Here is a 26596-nt window from a genome sequence, read left to right on the forward strand (position 1 = left end):
TAAGAAATAGGCAGAAATTAAAAATCTGCAATTCACAAAATAGAATGATTGAGAATGAGATGACGTGTGGGGGTGAGAGCTTGTTTCAAAACTACTCCTGATTAAATTAGATAGCCGATGGGAATTTGCCCTATGGCTCAGAAAACTCAAACAGGGACTCTGTACCAACATAGAGGGGTGGGGTGGGGAGGGAGATGGGAGGAAGTTTCAAAAGGGAGGGGATACGTGCATACCTATGGCTGATTCATGTTGAGGTTTGACAGAAAACAGCAAAATTCTGTAAAGCAATTAATTTTCAATAAAAAATAAATAAATTAGGGAAAAAAAAAAAACTACTCCTGATTGATCAAAGCCACTTGTCTAGTATATTCTTCCTGTTGAATACAGTAGACAACTGGATGCCATAAAGGAAATGGTTCTTTCCTTAATTTTAATCTATTATACTTCACAATAGACCCTACCACATAACCTAATATATCCATGTTAATACAGTAATTATATAATCCCAATGGTTTTTTGCTGGGAGTATATGTGCCAGAATGAGGGAATATCAAGCTACTAAGTAGCCTGACCTTTTGGTCTTGTCTGGCTTTGTGGCTGAAAGCATATGTGGCTCGAGCTGCATCTCATGCAGAATAATGACAGAACGATCACTGGGGCATGAAACCACAACCTGTGGGGAGCTAATCACGACCATTAATCTCTGCCGCACTCCTCTAGGCTTTGAGGCTAGGAGCAGTGACAGAAAGAGATTTCATTTTGTTTACTGAATATAAATGAATCCCAAATCAGCTTCTTGGTAGAAATGGAGAAGAAAACAATATTACAGGTAACTAATTTGAAATTGCATATTGTGTGAAATTGCATATTGAGACTCACTTCTATTGGGCTATATTTGATCTTTTTACTGCAGTAGTCCCATCTGAGGACTCAGAGGATATGTATCTACATTGCTAAGTTCTTATCATCAAAGTTCTCAGGCACAGACATCTGAGAGTAATTTATGGAAAGTAAACTTTCCTGATATCCTCACTTGAAATAAATTATGTCATGAAACTAAAAAAAAAAAAAAATAGATTTAGTTTTTTTTTTTTTTACTTTTTACATTGCCTTTCTAGTATAATCTTAACCATGAGATTACTGCATATATCTATACAGAATTAATGTTAGCTTGCTGCTTCTAAATTCCATTGATAATATCTCTTGCCAACAATCCAGAAGAGCTGTGCAGACTGAAAACAGGAATCATAAGACCTTATAACAAAGTGTTTTTTAATAATAAAACAATGGGAGAATTTTTCTGATATTTGAAATCAATGCGAAGTTGGTGGATAGGGCTGTTCAGTATTTGGGAAAGAGCTAGAAGTACATTAAAAAGAAAAATTTAGCAAACATTTTGACTATGTTGGTGTCTAAATTAAAGTTTTGTGTTAGGTACAATAACTTTATAAAAACTATGTAATATTTGTTACTCACTGCCACCATCATCATTCAAACACACACACACACACACACACACACACACACACACACCCTCAGAGGAAAATAATAAACACAATAAAGAAGAAGCTTGTTGTAGAAAAAAGAACTGGATTTTGCTTAAGAATTTCCTGATTGGAGACCTGACTCTGTCCGTCAAAACTCACATAAACTCAGACAAGTAACAACCCACTGAAGCCGCAGTTTCCTCACCTCAAATGTGAAAGAACTGAACAAGGTATTTTAGTGGTTAAGCTGTCAAAATGTTTATTCATTTAATAAAACTAATTGCCTAAATATTTAATTCCTGAATTTTAATTTCTGAATTAGCTATATTAATGATTATTTACATCTGCACATAATGTGAGCAAATCCATCTTATTTCACTAAAGCTTTAGTATTGTCCCACGTTGTTTTGAATATATCAGGTGATAGACATGTCACAGATGCTATCAATACTTCAATTGCAACCTGAGAAAGTACACAGACACGTGTCTTCTCAAAGTATGCACATTTAAGTCTCATTGTACCTATTGTTTTTCCTAACTTGCAATTAAGTCTATGAAACATACTCATCAAGTTCCAGGTAATGCCAAATTACAAGAAAAAGTCAACTTAAAAAAGAAAAAAAAAAAGCTCTAATTGTGCAGGAAGCCTTCAAGATGGTGCAGAGGAAAGACAAGAAGCCTAAAAAGTCAACCTGGAAGTTTAATTTGGAGTTTACTCATCCAGTAGAAGATGGAGTTTTTGATTCTGGAAATGTTGAACAGTTTATGCTGGAGAAGGTTAAAGTGAATGGAAAGACTGGAAATCTTGGGAATGTCGTTCACATTGAACACTTCAAGAATAAAATCATAGTTGTTTCTGAGAAACAGTTCTCTAAAAGGTATTTGAAGTACTTTACCAAGAAATACCTTAAAAAGAACAGTCTTCATGATTGGCTTCCTGTGGTTGCATCTGACAAGGAGACTTATGAGCTTCGTTACTTCCAGATTAGACAAGATGAAGATGAATCTGAGTCTAAGGACTAGATGATGCCATCCTTTATAGGGCTTTGCTTGCTAATAAAACAAATTAACCATACTAAAGAAAGAAACATCTTGAAATGGACCTTTAGCTTATTAGTGGGGAAAAAAAAAAAAAAAACATTACCCTGTATGTTAAATATTCATCTTTGTATTTAAGTGTATGCTGTTTATATGGTACTGGCCTTCCTTTAATACTTTCTTATATTTTTATTGCAGTATAGTTGATTTACAGTGTTGAATTAGTTTCAGGTGTATAGCAGAGTGAATGAGTTATACATATATCCACTTGTTCTTTTGTCATACAGAACACAGTATTGAGTCCAGTTCCCTGTGATATACAGCAGGTTTTTAGTTACATGTTTTATGTATGCTAAGTTGTTTCAGTCACGTCCAACTCTTTGGAAACCCATGGACTGTAGCCTGCCAGGCTCCTCTGTCCATGGGATTCTCCAGGCAAGAACACTGGAGTGGGTTGTCACTTCCCACTCCATCTGTTTTATGTATAGTAGTGTGTATATACCAGTGTCAATCTTCCAATGTACCCCACTCCCCTGTATCCCCTGGTAATTGTTAAGTCTACATCCGACTTCTGTTTTATAAATAAGTTTTTCCCCTTCCCCCCTTTAAATACTTTGTATATGCAATATTTAAATAGCTTATAGTTAGTGGAATTTCTTTCAGGATGTATGTAATATACTAATTTTACAGATGTCTTCAAGTTAAAAGCATATAGTGAAAAAAGCACAATTTGGGGTGTAACAACTATACAATAAAATATTTAGATTTGAAAAAAAAGAAAAACATGCAGAATAAGCATGAAAATGTCGGAATCATAATTACATGTCAATATAAATTAAGGGTCAATGTAATAAACATAATAAGCCCCCTCCTCATCGTCATAGCTAGTTATTACTGAATCCTTTGTACCAGGCATGGATTTAAGAGGTATGTGCATGCTGTGCTAAGCTGCTTCAGTTATGTCCAACTCTTTGTGACCCCATGACTGTAGCCCGCCACATTTCTCCGTCCATGGGATTCTTCAGGCAAGAATACTGGAGTGGGTTGCCATGCTCTCCCTCAGGGGATCTTCCCAAGCCAGGGATCAAACCCAAGCCTTTTATGTGTCTCCAATATTAGCAGGTGGGTTCTTTCCCACTAGTGTCATCTGGGAAGCCCTTTTAAGAGATATAAATCATACATGATAGCATGAAATTCTACATTAGTCCAACAACTTTTAATATGTTTATATCAATAAAATAACTACATTTTGAAACAATAATCTATCTTCATAACTTAAATGTTTGGGATTGGGGAAACATTGATTATTATATACATTTCACAAAAATTTAAGACAGGCTCATATGAGAGAAAATCAGATAAAACTACTAAGGAAAAAGTCTTAAGCCATGTATAAAAATTTTAAACAACTGCAAAAAAGAAAAAAAATATCTGTCAGGGTGTTATGGTTATGTGCAACCTGAGATCTGGGAGAACTGAAAAAGTGTTAGCCTCTCAGTCATGTCCAACTCTTTACGACCCCATGGACTCTAGTCTGCCAGGTTCCTCTGTCCATGGACTTCTCTAGGCAAGAATACTGGAGTAGGTTGCCATTCCCTTCTCCAGGGGGTCTTCCCCTCCTAGGGGTAAACCTGAATTCTCTTGCATTGCAGGCAGACATATCTAGGAGAACACTTAAATGCATCACAGCCTCAGTTGTCAATGATAAACATTTAAAATCACCAGTAAGAATCAACTCCAGAGGTGCTTCTAGTAGAAACCAAACCATCAAATCATTCAGGAAAACTTCAGAGGCATATTCAGTCTGAGGGATAAGCTCAATATGAGAGCTGATGACCTTGATCAAATAAATACCAATAAATAAATGCCAGTCTTTGAATGAAATCTATTTACAGCTTTGCCCTTTACACAATGAATTTGAAGTAACTTACAAAAAAATACAAAAAATGTTTTAATAATTAAACATCTATATAAAATGATAATTAAAATATAATTAGGGTCAAGCAAATATGATGCAGCTATACCAATGCAGACGACTGATAGATCTTGCTCTTTGTATCTCGTGGTCAAGCAAATGAAACAAAATAAACAAAACAAAAAATAATATGGTTGTAATTGGGCATAAGTTATAGAGTGAATCAAGACATAAAATTTAAATTTTACACATTGCTTCAACATTCCAATCCTTTGATAAATATGATTTCTTCCTCTACACTTTGAGAAAGAATGAGTGGTACCCAGCTACACTTCTCTTGAGTCAAGATCTCAGAACACTAGGATGGTATGTAGAACATTAAATACAGATTTATACTCTGTGTAAATCTTTGTGTAAAACCACAGAAAAGATTGTTGTTCAGTTGCTAAGTCATGTCTGACTCTTTGGGATCCCTTATCCTTCACTATCTCCTGAAATTTGCTCAAATTCATGCTCATTGAGTTGGTAAGGCTATCTAACCACCTCAACCTCTGCCATCCCCTTCTCCCTTTGCCTTCAGTGCTTCCCAGAATCAGGGTCTTTTCCAATGAATTGGCTCTTTACATCAGGTTGTCAGAGTACTCGAGCTTCAGCTTCAGCATCAGTCCTTGCAATGAATATCCAGGGTTGATTTCCTTTAGGATTGACTGTTTTTTTTTTTTTTTTAAACTTTACATAATTGTATTAGTTTTGCCAAATATCAAAATGAATCCGCCACAGGTATACATGTGTTCCCCATCCTGAACCCTCCTCCCTCCTCCCTCCCCATACCATCCCTCTGGGCCGTCCTAGTGCACCAGCCCCAAGCATCCAGCATCGTGCATCGAACCTGGACTGGCAACTCGTTTCCTACATGATATTTTACAATAGTGATTTGCTTGTATGGATTGCCATTTTCTATTATTTTTAAATTTGGGGGCATCATATATTTGTTTGCACCTCCACTGGAAACAAATAATCCTATCTTCTACAGACTACAATATTCTGGATTATATTTGTATAATACACATGCCTTGGAGTGAAAGACAAAATACATTTTGAACATATTTGACTTTGAATATTTAATGTACATTTTGAGTAAATTAAAAATTTGACTAACCAGTAATTTTGATGTTAAGAATAATTGTTCTAGAGTGTTTGTTAAATAAGAAACATGTGTTTCTTGAAATGAGACAAGATATCTTAATTGAACCCATACATTCAATTCAATTAAGCACCTCCTCTTTGGTGCTTAAGTTTTAAGAGTTTTAAGAGAAAATAAGTCAGGAGGAATACATGTTTCATCTCATGGTGACATCCTCCAAAAGATAAACAATCAGGGAATTGTTATATCTTCAAGGAGAATCATGTGAGAGCTAACTGTGGAATGATTGCTGCTGCTGCTGCGTCGCCTCAGTCGTGTCCGACTCTGTGCGGCCCCGTAGAGGGCAGCCCACTAGGCTCCTCTGTCCCTGGGATTCTCCAGGCAAGAATACTGGAGTGGGTTGCCATTTCCTTCTCCAGTGCATGAAAGTGAAAAGTGAAAGTGAAGTCGCTCAATCGTGCCCAATTCTTAGCAACCCCATGGACTGCAGCCTACCAGGCTCCTCCATCCATGGGATTTTCCAGGCAAGAGTACTGGAGTGGGGTGCCATTGCCTTCTCCAGTGGAATGATTAAGTAGAAAATTAATATGTTAGTTTCAGGGTTTCAAAGTCAAAGATTTCAAAGGTTTAATTAACATTTATTAGTTTTGTGTTCCTTATCAGGTATGGAATATCTAAAAACCCAGTTTTCATAGTACCTGTTGTACTGTTTTTTGTAATGAATTTAGCATTTCTGCTAAAGTAAGTGTCAATAACATCAGTTATTGTTATCATCATTAGTAGTAGTAGTAGCAGCAGTAGTAGTAATGTGCATGCATGCTCAGTCATGCCCGACTCTTTGTGATCCCATGAACTGTAGCCCACCAGGCTCCTCGGGCCATGGGATTTCTCAGGCAGGAATATTGGAGTGGGTTGCCATTTCCTTCTCCAGGGAATCTTCCCAACCCAGGGACCGAATCCACATCTCCTGTGTCTCCTGCCTTGGCAGATGGATTCTTTACCACTGTGCTACCTGGGGAACCCCAGTGGTAGTAATAGTAGCAGTAAATAGTAAATGCTAAACAAACATCAATTATTATTGTTATTATTATCTGAGATGGGAAGAAAATGAGGCAAGCAATTATAAAGGATTTGCATTATGGTCTTGTGGTGAGAATTTTTTTTATCACTGTTATAGTCTATATACTATGTCATTAAAATTATAGGTGCCTTTTTATGTAAATATTTAATCCAGCTGGATTTAAGCCTGTATATGGTATAAGGTAAGGATTTAACTTTTTTATTCCCCAGAGAAGACTATTTCCTATACCTTCTACTAAATGGTTCAAGTTTTCTTCATTGGTTTATGATGCCACCAATATTATATCACAATTTTATATTTACATGGTTCTAGTTCAGAATTCTTCAGTTTATTCCATTGGTTTATTTACACATTCTTATGCCAATTCCTTGGACTGCAAGGACATCAAACCAGTCAATCCTAAAGGAAATCAGTCCTGAATATTTAAGGACTGATGCTAAAGCTGAAACTCCACTACTCTGGCCACCTGATTTGAAGAATGGACTCATTGGAAAAGACCCTGATGCTGGGAAATGTTGAGGGTGGGAGGAGAAGGGACAACAGACAATGAGATGGTTGGATGGCATCACCAACACAATGAACATGAGTTTGAGTAGGCTCCAGGAGTTGGTGATGGACAGGGAAGCCTGGCGTGCTGCAGTCTATGGGGTCACAAAGAGACACGACTGAGTGACTGAACTGAACTGATGCCAATTCCACAACCAACAGACATTAAGATAGACTACAAGTTTACATAGTGTAAACTTGTAGTCTATCTTAATGTCTGTTAATAAACTATACATTCTACAGTCTACTATAAATGAACTTCTTTGTTTGAATATCATACTTGTAACCCCTCATTTGGTGAAAAAAAAGTTATTTAGTGAAAGAAAGATAATTTAACATTTTTTTGTTTTGCTTTTCAAGAGCTCATTCACATAATGTAGGTTACTCTTTTGATAATGTAAGCAGTTGTACAAAATTCTTGTGTATAGCACAAGTCGTTACAGAAATTATATTACATAAACATATGTTAAGACAATTGGAGAAGGCAATGGCACCACACTCCAGTACTTTCGCCTAGAAAATCCCATGGACAGAGGGGCCTGGTAGGCTGCAGGCCATGGGGTCCTGAGGGTCCGACAGGACTGAGCGACTTCACTTTCACTTTTCACTTTCATGCATTGGAGAAGGAAATGGCAACCCACTCCAATGTTCTTGCCTGGAGAATCCCAGGAACGGGTAAGCCTGGTGGGCTGCCATCTATGGGGTCGCACAGAGTTGGACACGACTAAAGTGACTTAGCAGCGGCAACATAGCACAGTAGTAGATAAAACAACTGATTGAAACTTTTATTCTATATTTTGGTTATGGTTAAAAGTTTACATTTTATATATTTGCAATTTTTCTCATAACTCTAACTGTTTTCAGAGGGAACTACTCTTGAAATGTGAAAGCTAGTTTTTTTTTTTTTTTTCTGTAAATATTCTAGGAACACAGAACATGCCTTTCTTTTCCTTCAAATGTCTATGTTTTTTTCAGTAAGTATGCATTAATACTTCACTCTCAAAGATCAAGATCAAACATGCGCAAGGCTTTTCAGTTCACAGGTAATTAGGCTTATTGCTGAATCTATTTCCTTCTCTGTCTTGCCAGATTTGATTGTGGCCAAACATATTACAAACTGAGAGATGCTAATTCAAAGAGACATTTACAAATTGGAGAAGTAATCACAGGCACACAGCACAGTTAGAAAAGATTGCATGTGGGTAGGTTAAAAAAGGAAGCCAGAACTCACAGGCAGAATATGCTGTGAGTAAAAAGAAAGAAAAAAAAAAAAAAAGTATTATAGGACACAGGATAGAGATTTGGTAACTGTCTTTTCAACCGAGCATACTGAAAAGACAATTTGTTTTAAGCTCTCTTTCTTCCTAAAAGTAGAATGCTCACTTGGCCAGTACTGAGAACTTGAAATCAATAAACCACTGGAAGAAAAGTATTAGTCCTTGGTAAGTAGGTTTTCTGACATTATCTCCCTGTGTTTGATGGTGGCAGGGCTTCTGGTATTCCCATAAATTCCTTCCACCAAAAAGCAGAGATGAGAAAATAAAGACAAATACAAAACCAAACAATTTTGTACAAGGGGAGGAAAAGTTCACCCTACTTCAGTATACATGATTTTATACTTTTGTATCTGATTACTAACAGAAATCAGGATTGCAAATGATTGGTACAGAGATAATAATGATGCATACATTTCTGAGTCACATAGACTAGAATCTTAAATAAAAATTCCAAGGGAGTCAAAGAATCAACCTATGCAGAAAAGATCTCACTATCAACTATGAAACTGGTATAAAATTTCATAGCATTATTTATCTAACATTGAAACATTCTAGTTACCATGGATTGAAACATGAAAAGAGACTGTGAGCAATTTTTCCAGGTAAAATAAGATGGTGTCTGTTACAAAATGAAAGGTCTCTAAACTTATTCTTATATCAATAGGAAGACTGAATCAGTTCAGTTCAGTTCAGTCGCTCAGTTGTGTCCAACTTTTTGCAACCCCCTGTACCACAGCAGGCCAGGCCTCCTTGCCCATCACCAACTCCCAGAGTTATCCAAACTCATGACCATTGCATTGGTGATGCCATCCAATCATCTCATCCTCTGTCATCCCCTTATCCTCCCGCCTTCAATCTTTCCCAGCATTAGGGTCATTTCAAATGAGTCAGTTCTTCGCATCAGGTGACCAAAGTATTGGAGTTTCTGCTTAAACATCAGTCCTTCCAATGAATATTCAGGACTGATTTCCTTTAGGATGTACTGGTTGGATCTCCTTGCAGTCCAAGGGACTCTCAAGATTCTTCTCCAACACCACAGTTCAAAAGCATTAATTCTTTGGTGCTGAGCTTTATTTATAGTCCTACTCTCACATCCATATGTGACTACTGGAAAAACCATAGCTTTGACTAGATGGACCTTTGTCGGCAAAGTAATGTTTCTACTTTTTAATATGTTGTCTAGGTTGGTCATAACTTTCCTTCCAAGAAACAAGCATCTTTTAATTTCATGACTACAGTCACCATCTGCAGTGATTTTGGAGCCCCCCAAAATAAAGTCAGCCACTGTTTCCACCGTTTCCCCATCTATTTGCCATGAAGTGATGGGACCAGATGCCATAATCTTAGTTTTCTGAATGTTGAGCTTTTCAGTAAAATTTTAGTGTGTGATCTCATATTTACTCTGTTAGCTGGTATTTACTTTCTAGGACCCTGTTTTTATTAATGCTGATGTCTAAATCTTTCAGTATTAACAAATCAATAATAGAAAACTGGGAAAGAAAACTGATTTTGAATATGGACATAAAAGAATATGTAAGAAAAAGAAAGAAGAATGTTATGTATATTGGAATATGCTATGCTATGCTATGCTAAGTCACTTCAGTCATGTCTGACTCTGTGCGACTCTAGAGACGGCAGCCCACCAGGGTCCCCTGTCCCTGGGATTCTCCAGGCAAGAACACTGGAGTAGGTTGCCATTTCCTTCTCCAATGCATGAAAGTGAAAAGGGAAAGTGAAGTCACTCAGTTGTGTCCAACTCCTAGTGACCCCATGAACTGCAGCCTACCAGGCTCCTCCATCCATGGGATTTTCCAGGCAAGAGTGCTGGAGTGGGGTGCCATTGCCTTCTCCGATATTGGAATATACTGATACTATAAAACATACATAAACTGTGTACTAATTAAAAAAAGGGAAAAGCCAATTTAATTCATACTTTATCATTGAAGGACAAAAAGTCTATATGTTTACAAATATATAAGGAACATCAACTTTTATTTTTAATTAGGTCATCAACTAATTATTTACAACTTTACATTACCTTTGCTGCTGTTATTCAGTCACTAAATCTTGTCCGACTTTGTGACCCCATGGACTGCAACATGTCAGGCTTCTCTTCCTTCACTATCCCCTGGAGTTTCTCAATATAGCTAACTTTCAAAATGTCTATATTTTAAAAAATCTTTTATTTAACAATAAATATTAATAATTTCTTTTAGAGACAGATTACATTGGGTGTATTATAAAAGTGACATCTGAGTAGTCATTATTTCCCTTTCCAAAGTAATTTCATATATTGAAGATAAGCCTATCAATTATAAGGCTAGTATTTTTCTGTGTGTGTGTGATTTTACGTGTGTGCATTTATTAAATACATTTTATGATACACTTTAAGGAAAAAAATTCCACATGGATTGACAAATATTATAGACAGATATACATGTATACCCAAATATTTTGTTTAATTGTTTTAAAGGACAATAAGAATCAAAGTCTATGACAGTAGGGTAAACTAGTTATTGGTTTATCAGTTTCTCATGACAGTGTGTATCTCATAGTTAGAAATTTTTCTTTCCAAATATACCAAGAAAAACATAACTAAAACTTCCTCAGTGAGGACAGAATCAAAGGAGGGAAAAACAAGTGAGTATCTCTGATCATGACTGGAGAACTCTGAATTGGCTTCAAAGAATCAGTTTAATACACAACTAGTCCTAAAATTAATTTGCTTGCTGAAATTGTGATATAGTCATTGGCTTATCCAGTCTTTAGACTATTTTTGACCACATTGTGTCTAGGCCTGGGCAAGACAGGCACCAGTAAGCCTATCTTGGTAAAGAAAACTCAAGCCCTGATCTTGAGAATCTTACATGTACTGAGGAAAAGAGACAAATGAGAAAATACAAGACATCAGATCCATGGTGGTACATAATAAACACTGTGGGACACATAGAGAAACCATTCAGCTTTGGAGAGTTTAGGAAAACTTAGTAGAAAAGTAAAATTGAAACTAAGACTTACAGTCGAATGGAATGAAAATACATCTCATACTGTATGTAATGGTGGTGATAATTTGAGAAAGAGGGATATTCGTCAGGCAGAAAAAACAATTTGTACAAAATACTTATAGTGATTCTCAAATATTGACTCATAGACTGCTCCAAGTCCACACTGAATTTTGTGACAATTCACGATGAAGTAGAACACATAAAGGAAAGAAAATATTTCCTAAATTTAAATATATCTAGATGGGTTTTAAATGTTTGAATCTACATAATAGATTTAGTATTAAAGTGTTCCTTATTATATGAAATAATTGTGATATATATAGATATAAATATGTGCATATATGTATATATACTGTGTATGTTTACTAAATATATATTTTGAGATATATATGTACATATAGGATGTGTAAATACATATATATTTAGCCTCCTTGCTCAGTAAATGCACAGTTTGTAAGACTGCATACCCATATGTCCTTTTGTTTTTATTTTCTTTCCATGAAATTACTCCAAACATCCACCAGCTGTTGCTTAAGTGAACTGCACAGACATCAGTATATAGAGAATATTCAGAGACACACTTGAGAAAGCTTTGAACCTACCCAAAGTAGGTTACAGAGGTAACCTGGGCCAAATAATAGAGAATCTTATATTTTAAATTGTTTGCACTTTTTCCTTGATCTATTGGAAAACATTACAGAATTTTAAATAAGAAAGTGAGAAGATTAAATGTGTCCTTTTGAAGTATTTTCTTAGCTGCCACATAAAGAACAAAGAGTTGTGGGGCAAGACTGAATGAGACATGAGACGTAGTAAAATGGCCTGTTACAGTAATACAAGAGACACTTGACATTGTTTTAGTCTAAGGCAGTTTCAATGAAGACAGGGAGCTATAGTGATCTAATAGGATCTGTGGGTACATAAAAATGCATAGAAGAGTCTGCTACGTATTCTTATATATTTATTATACTGCAGTATATTTATTACAAGTGTTGAATTCTTATTCAAAGGACAATAACAATCCATTTAGATATATATATATATATGTGTGTGTGTGTGTGTGTGTGTATGTGTGTGTATATATATATATATATATATATATATATATATATACTGGGAGAAGATAAAATATCAATGACATCTTTTAGTGAATCCCCCATATAAAATTTTTCTCATGCTTCCAAAATCTTTGAAATGACATTTTTCTCCATTTAAAGTGCCCTTTGCAGCCTATCAACTAATCCAAATACTTAAAAGACAGTGATCCTCTCATACATAATGGTTTGTTTAATTTTGAGATTTATTACATTCATCATGTTTACAGATGAAACACCAGGCATTAAGTTCATGTAGAAAGACATGACTAACGTTACTTTGCAAGATAACTGTAAACAATTATTACAACACTAATAGAACCAACACTGGGTATAATGGAGAAACTTCTAAAACAAGCTAATGTTCTACAGAAAACATCAGCCTAAAGAACTACATCCTACCAAGTATGCATAGTGATTTAAAGTCACACAATTATTACTTTAAAACTTCTTGGTAGCCTTTATTACAATCACCAATTTTATAATACACATAGATGGAGATTAAAATAAAAAATGAAAGCTAATATTTTTAAACTAATAGTGTTGCTAATAGGATTGTTTCTCTAGATCTGAATTTTAATTCTGATTTAATCAATACCTCTAACTAATAGCAACTATATTCGTCAAAGAAATGTCTTTGAAGTACTTGCATTCCAAACACTGTGTTAGAGGTTGAATGAATGGGTTGGGAATATCCCCTGGAGGAGGGAATGGCTATCCACTCCAGTATCCTTGTCTGGAGAATCCCATGGACAGAGGAACCTGGCAGGCTATAGTCCATGGGGTTGCAAAGGGTCGGACAAAACTGAGCGACTAACACACACAGAGATTGAGTGAAGCTTTAAAAGAAGAATCTATCACCACAAAATGTAGAATTGAAAGCACTAAAAAATACTAGAATCATTTGAGTAGTGTTTAGTAAATACACTGTTTACAAAGTCATGGGTAAGGTCGATCAGAACACAACTGAGGAGAGGGATCTGTTACTGGAACCCTGTCTGAGAGTATAAGAGAGGGACAGTACTCTGGAGAGGAAGCCACCTTCAGAGGGGCAGGGCCCTTTGTCAACAAACACTTCCAGCCTAACATGATCCTTACAAAAAAGAACAAGAAAAAACATAGGCATTTAATTCCCCTGTATCCCCCTCTCTACTCTTGTACTGAAGTTTCAATACTGGCTGAACCCAAATGAAGAGCAGGAGATAAGGGGGCTTATTGATGATATTCATCCACATCACCATTCCATAGAAGAGAGCAGAGTAGAGAAAAATCTCAGTGAGCAAATGGACAATACCCAGAAGTTACATAATCTAGTAGGCAAGTGATCACAGTTCTTGGATGTGCCTGCTCTAATAGCAGTGAATAATACCACTTATTATTCTATAATAAGAATAATATTATTAAGAATATAAGAATATTATTATTCTTATTATTCTGTTCTAGTTAAAGCAACTCACAACAAAACATGCCTATCATGAAATATTAAGGATGAAATGGAATTAGCCAGGCAAAGAGAGCAGTCTAATACACTAGACTCACATTTCTCATACTTTTGTATACATTCACAGACCCATTTTAAGAGGAAAAGAAACATACAAAAATCCACAGGCCCTAGAATTTGCTTAAGTTATTTATTTAAATGTAACTTGATATGTTCAACTATAAAGCTAAATATATTTGTTTATTGTACATAATGTAGTATAAACTTGCAACAAAATAAGTTAATTAATGACAATATAAAACAAAATACAAATTAATACTGATATAATTGAAAAATAGAGTTTTGTGGAAACCAATCGCTTTTTGTAGAATATAAAGTAAATATAAATATCAGAGATTTTTATAGAGAGCATACATATAGAACCAAAATTGAGTACTAGCTCAATTTTCTGGCCTCTTGAAACATTCAAGACACGAGGGGTCCTCATTCACAGATTTTTGTTTTATGTATGTTTTTTTACCCTCACCTTACAAGAAAGCTTCTTTTCCATATCAAGGCGACCTTCCTTCTGGTAGTTTGGTGGTTGAGTCACTAAGTCATGTCCAACTCTTGCAACCCTGTGGACTGTAGCCCGCCAAGCTTCTCTGTCCATGGAATTTTCCAGGCAAGGATACTGGAGTGGATTGACATTTCCTTCTCCAGGGGATCTTCCCGACACAGGAATCAAACCCAGGAATCAAACCCAGGTCTCCTGCATTGCAGGCAGATTCTTTACCGACTGAGCTACAAAGGAAGACCTTCCTTCTACTTTATCCATACACATGAAAATCAGAGTACCATATCCTATGGCTACGGTGGAGAATACAAGCAAGTATAAACACTGTCTTAGGGTCATCGTAAGGAAGTATCATAGAATAAATGGATTGAAAATAGCAGAAATGTATTTCTCACAGTTCTGGAAGCTGGAAGTCTGAGTTCAGGGTAAAAGCAAACTTGAGTTTGTGGAGAGCCTTTTGCTTAATTGCAGAAGTTAACTTCTCTTTGCATTCCCCCACTCCCCTTTGGAAGAAAGAGAACCAACTAGCTACCTGACCTCTTCTTATAAGGCTACCTGATACGAAGAGCTAACTCACTGGAAAAGACCCTGATGCTGGTAAAGATTTAGAGCAAGAGAAGAAGTGGGTGACAGAGGATAAAAGGTTTGAATGGCATCATTGACTCAATGGATATGAGTTTGAGCCAACTCTGGGAGGTAGTGAAGGACAGGGAAGCGTGGCACGTTGCAGTCCATGGGGTCACAAAGAGTTGGACATGACTGAGTGACTGACCAGTAACAACAATCTCATTCCTGAGAGTTCATCCTCATGACCTAATTACCTTCCAAATGCCCCACCTCCTAATATCATCACATTGGTATTAAATTGGCCTTCCTAGGTGGTGCCAGCGATAAAGAATCCACCTGCAATGCAGGAGACCCAGGTTCGGTCCCTGGGTCAGAAGATCCCCTGGAGCAGTAAATGGCAACCCACTCCAGTATTCTTACCTGGGATATCCTATGGTCAGAGGAGCCTGATAGGCTACAGTCCATGGGGTCACAAAGACAGATTAGATTTTAACATAGGAATTTTGCAAGGACACAGACATTCCAGTCCATAACAAGCAATTTACATGTTAGTTCTGGCACTTAGATTGCCTTTCAGATGTTTCAAAATATACTCATATTAATCTTCTTTAAGCCATCATAAACATAAAAACAAAAGTATATATCTGTTCACAAGTATATCTCTGTCCTCCTATTAAGGAACTGTGCATTGCTCAATCTTACTGCAATCATGCAAATATTTTGCAGATTTTAGAAATTTGCCTTATGTTACACAGTGTTTCTAAAACTTAAAGTGAAACAAAATTCCTTGGAGAGCTTTCTAAAAATGTGATATTGCAATCCAACTTTAAATACTGGTTGGCTGGGGTTATACATTTTAATAGGCATCCCAGATGACTTTGATATAGGTGATTCACTGCTGAGATTTTAGATAACACTGATTTAAAGATTCAAATTCTCATAAAATACCAGGAAAGCAATAACTAAGAGAATTTGATTAGGATTTACGGTCATGATTTTGTAAACTAGATTAACACAGAATCTTAGTGTAGTATTTATTTAAAACACAAGTCTTTATTAGGCAATACCAGGTTGCATGTACACCAGTTGGAAAAACTTTTAAGATGCATTCCTGCTTCCCACTGGGACTGACCAGCAGTTACTTCCTTCTGACCAGCAGTTTCTTCCTCTTCCTGCCAATTTTGTATTCTTCTACTTTTACTCATCCTTTAGTTTTATCTCAGAAATATCACTCACAGGGAAACTTCTCAAACTCCTCTGAAAAACGTTCTTTTAGCAACATGGACCTTCCCTTGTAAGTACTTATTCACATCTGTAGAGTAATACTTTATGGTGACCTCCAAATGTCCTAGATCTCTTCCCAGAGACCCAGTAGGAGTCTCCCTGTCATGTTGAAGTTATGTTTGGATGTGTGGCATGGTTAATCAGTGAAAGGTGAGCAAAAGTGACAGGTATCACTATTAGGTAGAAGCATTAGGAACCCATATGCAATTCTCTCTGCTCTCTCCTTCCCAACATGCTCAGATGGTGCCTGCTACTTCAGTATAAATTCCAGAGTCAGAATACTATGTGCAACAGCCCTTGCTGACAAATTACAGTGTGTGGCATGAGTGAGAAATACTTGTCACCTTAATCCCCTAATATTTAGAGTAGTTTATCAGAGCAAAAAAAAAAAAAATTGACATGTCACAGGTGTCATTTTACATTTATATGGCAGATTATTTACCTACCCCATCTAATTATGATCCTAGGGAGGGATAAGATTTTTGTTTGGTTTTGCCGACATGTGCTTTCTTTTGCATTTCCAACAAGCAAGGGCAGTCTCCTTGATAATCAGGGATAGTGTTAATTTTCAAGGCATGTGACTTTTTACAATTTTTTTTTTATATCAGAGTATAGTTGAGTGACAATGTTGCATTAGTTTCAGGTGTACAGCAAAGTGATTCAATTATACATGTACATATATCTATTTTTTTCAAGTTATTTTCCCATTTAGGTTATTGACAAATATTGAACAGAATTTATTGTATTACACAATAAGTTCTTGTTGGCTACTTATTTTAAATATAGCAGTATGTACATACATATGATATTTTTGATACCTGCTGCTGCTGCTAAGTCGCTTCAGTCGTGTCCGACTCTGCGCGACCCCAAGGACGGCAGCCCACCAGGCTCCCCTGTCCCTGGGATTCTTCAGGCAAGATCACTGGAGTGGGTTGCCATTTCCTTCTCCAATGCATGAAAGTAAAAAGTGAAAGTGAAGTCACTCAGTCGTGTCCAACTGTTCGCGACACCATGGACTGCAGCCCACCAGGCTCCTCGGTCCATGGGATTTTCCAGGCAAGAGTACTGGAGTGGGGTGCCATTGCCTAGCGAATATCTAGTAGATAGCAGGCACTTGATAGAATAAAGGTCCCCCAAAGATGTTCATGTCTGAATGCCTGGAATCAGTGACCATGTTACCTTGAGAGGCAAAAGGTTAAAAATATTAAAAGAAGGAGTTTATTCAATTATGGTGGGCTTAATTTAAATTCATGAGCTCTTAAAAGTTCAAAAGGAAGACAGAAGGGTGAGAGATGTGACAGCAAAAGGAGGAGGCGAGATTCACTTTGTAAAGACCAGGCTTGCTGTTGCTGACTTTGGAAATGCAGCAAGGGGGCCCTGTGAAAAGGTACACAGGCAGTTTCTGAAAGGTGGTAACTGCCATAAGCTAACAGACAGAAAAGAAACCAGGGGCTCCAGTCCTACAACCATAGGAATTAAATTTCACCAAAAACCTGAAAGAGCAAGGAAACTGATTCTTTCCAGAGTCATCAGAAAGCAATGCTCCCTGCTGTCATTTGATTTTAATCTGATGACACACATGTTGGTTTTATAAGTTTATGCATTTGTGCCGTTTTAAGACCCAAAGTTTCTGGTAATCTGTTATAGCAGCAGTTGCAAGTTATATATGTCTCAACATACTCACTCTGAAAGACTAAATTACTGAATGAAAGAAACATCAATAATACATTTAAATCCGTTGCATAAAAAAAATTAACAAAAATACTATCTAAAATGTCTTTATTTTTAATATGCTACTGTTTTTCTTATTCTTTAAAGACAAATCTTTCATTATCATCCAATTAAGACTTGGAATAGAAGGAAGTTTGCTCAAGGATGGTTTTTGGTGTTTATTCTGCTCCTGATTTTTAAAGAAGTGTCAAAGTCTGCTAACTAGGTTTTTATTCCTTCCAAGGGAAGGCCTTAAGTTCCTCCCAACCCAAATCTTCTAGTTCTGCCAAGAAGGAAATTGGTCTAATTACTCCAAGTTAAAGTTGTAATTGCCTTTCTACATTTTATGCCATGAGCCCCTGTCTTATTTCTACTCACTGTTAATGAAAACAGAAAGAAAAAGACACTTGGGCTGTTTGCCTCACCAGCTTTCTTTAATGCTGATTGTTGTCTGGAACCTGGAGTGCCTCTGCCTTGACTATCATAGGAACAGATTCCCCATGTTTCTGCAGAATGTCACTCCTCACACTGATTATGTTGCAGTGGCCAAAGAAGATATTTTAAACTTCCAAACGTCTAATCATTTTAATTTACTAACTTTGCCTATTTGTTTAAAGGGTGATATATGTGTAAATCTATGAATTAGTGTAGTTAAAGGGGATTTCTTCAAGATATCTTAGAGTTTTCAAAGAACATCAGTAATACCAGAAATGTCTGTCAAAGATTTGCTTGCAAAATATGAAAAAAAAGAAAAACCCACACCTTATCACAAAACACACTGTAGCTACAACCCCCACAAACACACACAAAACATAAAAATATAAAAACAAACTTTAAAATATATGTTTATTTCTTTCTTCTCTGACTATAATTTTATATTTGGGACTGACAAATACTGGGGTGGGGCAGGGGAAGCCCTAATAATCTCAAATGTTGTCAGGGTTTGAAATGTCTCAAAAAATCAAATTATAAAGATACAGAATTAACTAAGAAAATACATCATATAATCAGCTTTCTGCATAACAATGTAATCAATGTGAAATATTATTTCCTCAAAAAGAAGACTCTAATATTTTCTTGGGATTTTTTTGTCCATCAATTTTTTTTTTTTTGCAATTTTACTAAAAATAAATTTTATTGTCAATATGTTTTTTTTAAGAAATGAGCTACTGTATTTTTAGAGATTTATAATACAACGATTTTTATTCTGTGGAAAGACTGAAGTTAACATGGTTATTTTGAAAATATTCCTCAAAGTTAATCTAGGCATATTTTCTTTTCATTTAAAAGAAATCTCTGTATCATCTTAATCCTTATGATTATAGGCACCACACGGTCTTTCTTAACTACCTTCTTATTGTCAGGATAATTCTTAAGTAAACAAGTTTGACCAATGCACAACACATATCAATAGTTTGGTATTTTTGCAATTGCCGTTAAATATCATTTGCACTCCTTTTGTCCTTGTTGATCAAAACAAGATGGCCCACAGTTTCTCAATTCCTTCTTTCCTTGTAGTAGTACAGTCTCAGTGTTATGGCCATTGTAAAAATATCCCACATTACTGGAGACAGTTCTAACACAATAAAATTCAGAGAAGAATTGATTTTCTTGGTTATAATAATGAATATAAATATAAAAGATATCCTACCTTCATTAAATGTGAAAAAATAATTTTGCCAAATTATTACTTGACTTACGGGTTGCCATTTCCTTCTCCAATGCATGAAAGTGAAAAGTGAAAGTGAAGTTGCTCAGTCGTGTCCGACTCTTTGCGACCCCATGGACTGCAGCCTACCAGGCTCCTCCATCCATGGGATTTTCCAGGCAAGAGTACTGGAATGGGGTGCCATTGCCTTCTCCGACTTGACTTATTACTCAACATCAATTATTATTTTTTTACCTTGAATGTAATTGTGGTTTTACTTATTTGGAACTCAATCATCATTCCCAATGAGTACCTAACTTTCCTTTCACTTTCTTCTCTACGGAACCAGTCATTGACATTGCTCATTTGAAATACTGACAGTGCCTCCTTTTTTTTTGCTCATGCTAACAACCTTCTCATTTAATTCCTTGTTGAAACTCCTTAGTAATGCTGCCTGACATGCTATAGCAACTATTTCCAAACAAACAAACAAATAAAAACCTAGAAATAATTGCTAAAACTTATTGTTAGCCTTCAAGATAAAACAGACTCAATTCTTTCCTTCTCATGTTAGAAAGCCAATATTTAAAAAGCTTAACTTTCTAGTCTACCCTATTACACTTATATTCAATAGTTATAAATAAATGCATGCCAAGAGTTGACTCATTGGAAAAGACCCTGATGCTGGGAGCGATTGGGAGCAGGAGGAGAAGGGGAAGACAGAGGACGAGATGGCTGGATGGCATCACCGACTCAATGGACATGAGTTTGAGTGAACTCTGGGGGTTGGTGATGGACAGGGAGGCCTGGCGTGCTGTGATTCATGGGGTGGCAAAGAGTTGGACACGACTGAGTGACTGAACTGAACTGAATAAATAAAATTGCTACATTATATATCTACTTCCTCACCTCCCATTCAATTCTCAAGTCCCTAAAATCTGCTTTTGTCTTTATCTTGAGTGAGTTATATCCCTCAACGGAATAAACCTAACAGGCATGTTTTAGTTACGTCATATTTTATATATCCATTACAATTAACATTTTAGGTCACTTTCTTTATGTTGCACATTGAATATTTAAAAGACAGCAGAAGTTTCTTCCACTACACATGCTCTTCCAGAACCTCGCTATTTCCCATCAAGGGTTGGATTCTAACCTCCACTTTAATCTGCAGGGGCCTGTAACCAATTAGAACCCTGTGGAAGTGACACTGTTTGACTTCTGATGTTAAGTCACAGAAGGCATTATAAGTGGCTTATTAAGCTGAAACACTTGCACTAGGACCCTCTGTCACAGTATAAATAACCCCACTGTTCTGAAACTGTACTGCAGTAAGCAAGTCCAAATTGCTCATATGAAGAGATCCCTTGGAGAAGCTTTGATACTAAATGAACAGAGAGAGATGTAGAGGTATCTTTCAAATGCTGTTGTTCCAGCTATCACATAACCGCAACTAAATCAGACACCTTCAGCCCAAAGCATAAAGCCAAGTCTTCCCCAAATTCATGACACACACAATCTTAGGAAGTAGTGGAAGATGGGTGCTATTTTAAGCACTCAAATAATTGGGATATTCCTTCAAAGTGTTTACTTTCTTGACTTCTAGGTACTGATTACTCTAAACATACTCTTATTTCTCTAATATTCTTTTTCAGGCTACATTACTTCATTCTTCTTAAATTCTGATTTTCCATCGTGGTGTTTTCTGTGGTTCTGACCTCAGCTAATATCACCCTGTTCCATGGTTTCATTTATCAAATATAACTGATGGTTATTCTCAAATCTCTCCTGAGGTTTCAGACTAAATTCCCAAAGGTCTACTGAATGCACATTTATAAACACCTATATACATATATATATATTATTCTATATACTACATACTATAATATATAGTATATTCATAATACTCCAGACCAAAATCATCATCTTCATTGCTCTTTGAATTGTCCCTCTTTTTTTGAATGTAATATCAAAATGATGTACATAGTATCATTTATCCAATTTCAAAAGGCAGAAAATAGTGAACCAACTTTTTAGTTCTATTCCCATTAACTCATCTTCCCATATTAAAATCAGCCACTGATTCCTTGTGTTTTTCTACATATTTTCCTTACCTTTAGTCATTGTCACTATCACTAATATAATGTTGTATCTCAGAGAAAAATCTGATCTCTCATATTTTTGAAAAAAATAAAAGCACTTTAAGAGCAATTAAACTTGCCTCATCCTACCCATACAAGCTGCAGGCTAAAATTCTTAGCCACCAATCAACACGTTTAGAAGATCTAAAAGATCTCACATTTAATTCAACACTCTCTATTTAGGCAACAGATGTGTTAGAGTGTCTATAGAAGACCCTGAGAGTCTTAGGGGTGAATAACTTTGAAAAGTTTAAATTCTAGGTACTCCATTCCCTGAAAAATGGTCATCCCTCTTTTTGCTGCTGCTGCTGCTGCTAAGTCACTTTTCAGTCGTGTCCGACTCCGTGCGACCCCATAGACGGCAGCCCATCAGGTTCCCCCATCCCTGGGATTCTCCAGGCAAGAACACTGGAGTGGGTTGCCATTTCCTTCTCCAATGCATGAAAGTGAAAAGTGAAAGTGAAGTCGCTCAGTCGTGTCCAACTCTTCGAAGCCCCATGGACTGCAGCCTACCAGGCTCCTCCGTCCATGGGATTTTCCAGGCAAGAGTACTGGAGTGGGGTGCCATCGCCTTCTCCACATCCCTCTTTTTACTGAAGGCTATAGCATAAAACACCTTTCCCAAACAGCTCCATTCCTATCTCTTGCTTTACCCTCATGCTTATCCCTATATGCTCCAGTATTACCTTTTATACAGGTTGTGCACTCAGTGCAACCTGAGTTGAGTGAAACTGAACTCAGTTGTGCACTCAGTTCACCTGAGAAAAGTGAAAGTGAAGTCACTCAGTCGTGTCCAACTCTTGGCAGCCCCATAGACTGCAGTCTGTTAAGTTCCTCTGCCTATGGAATTTTCCAGGCAAGAATAGCAAGAATACTGGAGTGGGGTGTCATTTCCAGGGATCTTCCAGACCCAGGAATTAAACCCACGTCTCATGTGTCTCCTGCATTGTCATGCAGATTCTTTATCACTAGTGCCATCTGGAAACTCACTTTTTATATAACTCTAGCCTAAGATTCAGGGGAGAAGGCAATGGCACCCCACCCCAGTACTTTTGCCTGGAAAATCCAATGGATGGAGGAGCCTGGTGCGCTGCAGTCCATGGGGTCTCTAGGAGTCAGACATGACTGAGTGACTTCACTTTCACGCATTGGAGAAGGAAATGGCAACCCACTCCAGTGTTCTTGCCTGGAGAATCCCAGGGATGGGGGAGCCTGGTGGGCTGCCATCTATGGGGTCGCACAGAGTCAGACACGACTGAAGCGACTTAGCAGCAGCAGCAACCTAAGATTCTGTACTTGTCCCCACATGTGCCTTTTCCTTCCATTAGACTAAGCTCCTCAAAAGCATCATTGAATATTTTCCCCACTCTTCCCACTGGGCCTTTAGCTGATTAATTTTGAGCCTAAAATTTAGAAGGAAAATAAGGGCTTTTTGAATAATAAATTGATCAATGAAGGATTAATACATGTTTGTATTCTATTTCGGATATTTTGCAAACAGAATTCTCCTCTAAAACAGATGGAGAATGTTTTTCTCTTAAATATGATTTAGGTAATTGGTGACATTTTCTGGTAAGTATTCTTGTTGGCAATATCAAGAAGAGATGTTACAAAATAATTCAAAGAGGAGTTGTCTTAAGTAATATACCTCAGAGTTGGGAAAGTCAATTCTCAAAAGGAAACAAACACATTTCTTTGAAGCTTTAGAATAGAAAAATACTCATTAGAATACCTAAATAAAATATAAGAAAGATTAAAGAGGCTATTTCAGGAAATTACTAGCATGTACGTTCAGATTCCTGGTAGTGGTGGTGGTGGTTTAGTCGCTAAGTCCTGTCCGACTCTTGTGACCCCATGGACTGTGGCCTGCCAGGTTCCTCTGTCCATGGGATTCTCCAGGCAAGAATACTGGAGTGGGTTTCCATTTCCTTTTCCAGGGGATCATCCTGACCCAGGGATTGAACCCAGGTCTCCTGGATTGCAGGCAAACTCTTTACCAACTAAGCTATAAGCTAAGCCCTGGTAGGAGTAGGCACAAAATAAAAACTGGTTATTATCATGAGAAATACTTTACTGCTTTTCTTTGCTTCATATATAATGAGAAACATTTTATAGAGAATAAGTGAAAATCCAAAACAATGTCAGCCATACAATCACATCAAGAGGAACGGAGAGCAACATCAAGAGTAAAATAAAATAAGAACGAGAATTTTTTTTCATCACACTTATACAAAAACACAGTGGAAGAGATATATTAGCAACATCAGATAACATAAGTTTTCTTCAAATAACGTATGTGAATAAACCTGAGATTTCCTCCACTGCCAATAAATTCAATAAACTGGTTTGTGGCTGCAAAAAAAAAAAAATCAATATATTTCTTCATTAAGAAAAGTATCACATATTAAATTAGGGAGATGAAGCATCCTTTATCCTTCACTGATAAGATCAAATCTGAAGGTGTGTATTCAGTTCTGATCACCGTATTTTAATGGCACTATGGGGGAAAAGGTTTGAAGGAAAGTGACTAGAATGGTAAAAGTTTATATGAAGATAGTTCAACTGAATGAGGAAACCACCTGAGAAAGCATTCAGTATGTTTTCCACGTGGCTCATGGCACAGAAAAGCTCTAAAGCCAAGAATGGGAATGATGGAGACACAGATGCTAAATCAATTTAGAACAGTTAGACAATAACAGTTTTCAATAACTTGAGTTGCCCAATCAAAAGCAAGAATGATCACTCAGTGAAAGATTTTACACATTTATCAATACAATTCAACACAGGCCAAAAAGAGGAAAGGACATACATATAGATATAGATACAGATAGATAGGTATAGATATACAGATACATAGATATATGGGTACAAGTGCCTCCTAATGAGAGTATATCTTGTTTTGCAGAAAACTTTTTTGGCCTTCTGAAAGCCTTTTTGGGTTAGACTGGAGCTTGAGAAGGATTGAAGCAGTAAGAAGAGATGAATAGTCCAGACTACAAAGTGAAAAGAACTTAGCATTCTTTTAAATAAGTCAGAAAGGAAGGAAGCAAGTAGAGAAATTAGAAAGAGAGAGAGATGAGAACAGCCTCAGAAAAGACCTGAACCAGGTGCTTCACATAGCAAAGAGGCAAGGGCAAAATCCTCAGTGGTTTGGTAGATGAAAACATTAGCAAGAGGACTGTCTGCTTAGCTGATAGGTTATAATATCCCTGAGTTGTAGCCATTCCTTCTCCTCTCTCTCCTCAAGTCCAGGTTAAACACCTAATCTTTGGTTAAATACTTACATTGGGTTAAACACTACTGTCCACACAAAACAACATACCAAAACGTTACTACATTTTTATTTTATTTATGGACACTGGGAAGGAGATAGTTCTCAAAATGAGATAAATGTTAGATCCAGATTTATGCAATTCAGAGGAAAAAAGACGAAGACCAGAGAGGTGGGTTTTTTTTGTTTTTTGTGGGTTTTTTTTTTTTTTTTTTCATAAACTAAGAAGACCTATAAGTGGACCGGATCTTTTTCCAAGATTTTGTATACCTCTCAGAGAAAACACTGGACCTCTCATTGCTTACAATTGTGGAAAGTGAGCTGATCTCAAATAAATACAAATTTGATAGGGAACAGGAACCCCCAGTCGACATCTGGTTTATATACAGTCCAGATGTCCTGTCTATTACAGCCTTTTTCGACCACGTTAGTCCAAACTGATCCCTCTCCTCTCTTTATTCACGTAACATGCACCATGCACTAATTTGGGTGGCACTTTGCTGTCCTGAACACTCATTTAATTAAGGCTGTGTTGTTTGTATTTGCATATGCTTGTATCAAGCCTCAGGAAATATTTATAAACTGCCAAAGGACAGGGCTCATTTTAGAAAACATTTTGACTGTAACCAACAGCTACCTTTTGCCTTGTTCAAGTAGGCACTATGGTCAATTGTTGAGTTGATGGATCTCTATATGAAGCCACAAATATTATTTATGGGCAGATTAGATTAATACCCATGAGGGACCCAAATTCTTTACCTTCTCATCTCAGAAGCCACTCACAATTGTGCCTACGTGCAAAAGTACTTGACAGTGTAAAACTTAAAAAAATAAAGGAGTGTATTAACATGTAAGATTTTCAGGCAGAAAAACTATGTCATTCTGGATATATTTTCTCAACTTATGTGAAAATGTTTAAGATTATTTGGTAAACACCTCCTTTTCCAATTTAATATGAAGATTGAGTCAGATCACACATTTAAGCAGTTAGCATGTTGTCACATACTCTGGACTCCAAATATAATAATGTGTCATTCAATGTGCTGTTACTAAATAATGTGTTGCTATTCAATAATGTGTCATTATTATTATTAAAATATTTATATAACAAGTTACTAATTTATATATTGATTACATTATCTATATACCAATTTATACATTTATGTATCTATTTTGAAATATCCTGTAGAATATAATCTAGCAATCTCTTTAAACAGCTAACAAGTATTAAAATTTCAGAAATTACATGTAAATTTTATGAAAACTAGTGTATGAATAAATGCCATGTAATTATTTGCTCATAATGTAGTGAAGCACAGACTTCAATTCTAAGAGATAGTCATTCAAGTTTTAATTGGACCACCTATGAGCTTTATAGCCTTGAGGGCAAC

At 36.5% G+C, this 26596-nt stretch overlaps 1 protein-coding gene and 1 pseudogene across 7 annotated transcripts in view; one reads left to right on the forward strand and one right to left on the reverse strand.

Moving 5' to 3' along the window:
- The window catches only part of CDH18 (cadherin 18), a 1278664-nt gene that overhangs the window by 1226381 nt on the left and 25687 nt on the right, over nt 1-26596 (reverse strand). The window lies entirely within an intron of this gene.
- Nucleotides 1751-3986, forward strand: LOC147350148 (ribosomal protein eL22-like pseudogene; annotated as a pseudogene). Its single transcript, XR_015149186.1, has one exon. The product of XR_015149186.1 is annotated as a ribosomal protein eL22-like pseudogene (transcript).

The sequence above is a fragment of the Bos grunniens genome, chromosome 20 (genome assembly GCF_055505025.1).
Source record: "Bos grunniens cultivar Pamir isolate PY7600 chromosome 20, Bosgru_T2T1.0, whole genome shotgun sequence".
NCBI classification, from domain to species: Eukaryota; Metazoa; Chordata; class Mammalia; order Artiodactyla; family Bovidae; genus Bos; species Bos grunniens.